The sequence below is a fragment of the Arachis ipaensis genome, chromosome B03, assembly GCF_000816755.2.
Source record: "Arachis ipaensis cultivar K30076 chromosome B03, Araip1.1, whole genome shotgun sequence".
Lineage (NCBI taxonomy): Eukaryota > Viridiplantae > Streptophyta > Magnoliopsida > Fabales > Fabaceae > Arachis > Arachis ipaensis.
Genome location: NC_029787.2, coordinates 116,018,460 through 116,021,878, shown reverse-complemented (window position 1 = coordinate 116,021,878; position 3,419 = coordinate 116,018,460).

Sequence of the window (3,419 nt, the reverse complement as noted above, 5' to 3'; positions counted from 1 at the left end):
ATCAAAGGGACTGCGATTCGTTGCGCTGGCGCACGAGGTACGCCGGCGTAGCGTCACTGCCTTTAGGTCGCACCAACTTAAGCTCTGGTCGCTTAAGACCCGACAAAGACTGGGTCAAGAGCTGGGTCTTTTATGTCTAATCTCCGATATTTCATCTCCTTATGTAGGTAAGTACTCCTTCGAAAGTGTAAGTATTAAAATCCTCATCTACATCAAAAATCTCTCTCTCCAAGAGAGGAGAGAGAATCCTAATCTAGCATATTATATATCAAATCGAAGCCCCGGACGTTAGCTTTCCAACGCAACTAGAACCGCGTCATTTGGACCTCTGTAGCTAAAGTTATAGCCGTTTGAGTGCGAAGAGGTCAGGCTGGACAGCTTAGCAATTTCTCCAACTTCTTGTATTCCTTCCACTTTTGCATGCTTCCTTTTCATCCTCTAAACCATTCCTGCCCTGTAATTTCTGAAATCACTTAACACACATATCAAGGCATCTAATGGTAATAGGAGAGGATTAATATTAGCAAATTAAGACCAAAGAAACATATTTTCAATCATAGCACAAATTCTGGGAAGGAATTGTAAAACCATGCATTTTGAATGAATAAGTGGGTAAAGAGTTGATAAAAACCACTCAATTGAGCACAAGATAAACCATGAAATAGTGGTTTATCATTCATCGCTTGAAAGTACTAAAAGAAAAGTTTTGCGCTACGTGTTCTAATTCTAATTTGTTATCTATGCTACATATATATATGAACCTATACGTGTCAATGAACGCTGTAAAGAATTGGAAATCACATGCCTCATGGAGTAGGATGGTTACAACGGCCGCGCTAACGATGGCCGGTGTTGCGGCAGCATGGTGGAGGACGACATGAGAGAGGACGCGCTCGCTGAGGTGCGATTGAGGAGGGCTACACGAGGGGGAGGCTTGGTGCAGTGGAAGGTGGCAACACAAGGGAAAAAGAGGGGAGAGAAAAAAGGAGAAGAACGACGCTGAGAGAGAATTAGAATTAGGGTTAATGTTAAAAAAATTGACCCTAATGTTTGAATTTAAAATGAGTAATTATTAAAAATTAATTAAATTAATTATGATATCATCTTATTCTCTTTTATACCCCTATTATACATATTATACACTAATATTATTGTCTCCCAATACTTTCTCTTTAATTATAATGGGCTACTTGCTAGTTACTACTACTATTAGCAAATTACAATTGTCAATATCCCAATACAAATTATACTAAATACATATAACAATACTACTACTAATTAAAAAAAAAACCTTGGAGGACCAAGACTATCTTAGACGCTCCTATAAAACTGCCACTGATTTTACCACCAAAAAAAATTGCCACACCTACTAGGCTACTACACATACACAATTACAACTACAATAAATCTACTACACTAACTTTCCATTATACCAACTATACTAACATAATTCACTAACCATATATTATACTCTAATATTCCTTCTCAAACTCAAATTGGAGTTAAAGAGATAATTTTGAATTTGGATACTAGATTTCAAAATCAGATAAGATGATGAGTCTTGGTAAAGATATCAACTATCTTATCCATAGTCCAAAGAACCATAGTTATCAGAATCAAACCGGTAATTAACTCAGTCATATAACTGAGTCACTAGATCATTGGTTCAACCGATGGATTATTGATTCACCCGATTGACTCGGTCATAATTAAATAAAAAATATAAAATTATAAAAATAAAAATAAAATTAAAAGTTAAAATAAATAATTTCTAAAAATATATCAATAACAATTAAATATCAATTCTTAGATTTAATTTATGATGTAAAAAAACAAAAAATTAGTCACTAGTAATAAAATATTTTTTTCAATTTAAATGAACAAAAAAAAAAACAAAAAATCACACAATCAATACCAATATATCAATTTGTTTATGTATCATGTATTGTTATTTGTTTGGTATTTATATAAATCCATGTTTTAAAAGAATAAAAAAATAAAAATTCGTTCTTAATTTATTATATATTTAATATTTGCATTCATGCTGAGCGGCAAGGAGAGTTTTTGCATTCATGCTTATCCGTGTTTGAATTTCCATGAGTTCACTTTTGGACTTGTGTATTTTGTGAGAGAATTTGGATCCTCTAAATTTTAAATTTGTACTTTAACGGGTAAAGTGTGATCTTCTACCCTTTAATGGTTTCTTTCTCATATTTATTCTTGGTCCCACCTATAAAATAAATAGTGAGAGATCACACTTTACTCTCTAAAATGAAATTCAAACTTTAGAGAATCCAAATCCTTTGTGAGAGTTTCTTCGACGGTCCAGCATGCGGGTGTACTGTAGACCCACGCGAGTCAAGTCTGATTTGAAGTACGAACCAACCGGTTTTTAATGGTTTTGACTTTTGACCACCTTTGATGTAACAAAGAATCTAAAGTGTCTAACTTTTATCTTTTTTATACTTATTTTATTCCTAAATTGAATTTTAATTTTATCACTATAGGTCAATCAGTTGAAGTTGATTTTGATATTAATTTTTTATTTCTTTCAATTTCCATCTTTCTAGTTAAATGAATTCATTGACCCAATTTAAAATTTTAATGAAATTTATTTTCATGAATAAAAAGTCATTATATGATTAATATCTCTATTTTACCTTTTAACACTAAGCTAATAGAGTGAGGTCTACAGTACACCGAATTGTCGTCAAGTAAAAACTCACAATAAAGTGAGGTCGAAACCCACAGGGATTGATTGGTCAAGCAACTTTAATTAGAGGAATGTTCTAGTTGAGCTAAGCAAAAGTTGAGTTGAGGAATTGCAGAAAATTAAATGGCGGGAAAGTAAATAACAGAAAATGTAAATGTTGGAAATAAATGGCAGAATGTAAATGGCGGAAAGTAAATTGCAGAATCTTAAATGGGGATTTGGAAAGATGAGCATAAAAGTAAATGGAAGAAAATAAAGAGAATGGGTAAGATCAGAAATGGGAGATTCATTGGGCTTAGGAGATGTTGCATTCTCCGGATCAAGTTCATTCTCATCTCTTCCTCAATCAATGCATTCATTGATCTCCTTGGCAATCTTAAGTGATTGGATTCCAATTCCTTGGCAACCCAATCTCTCTAAGCTTGAACAATTGCTCAATTCCTTGATTTAATTGCTCATGGGAAGAGATGAAGTTTGGTCACTGATTATACCACATGCATTCCCAAATCAAAGTGTTGGTAGGATTATATGTCACTATATCCATCCAAACCCCAATTTGGTCCAACATGAGAAAGCATTTCTAGCATGATCTCTTCATTCCTCTTCCAAGGTTCCAAAGAGATCCAAGTATGAATAGCTTCTTTTCCAAGACAACTACCCAATTGGATGAAGATTGAAAGCTTTCTAGTAAAATCAAGAGAAAAGA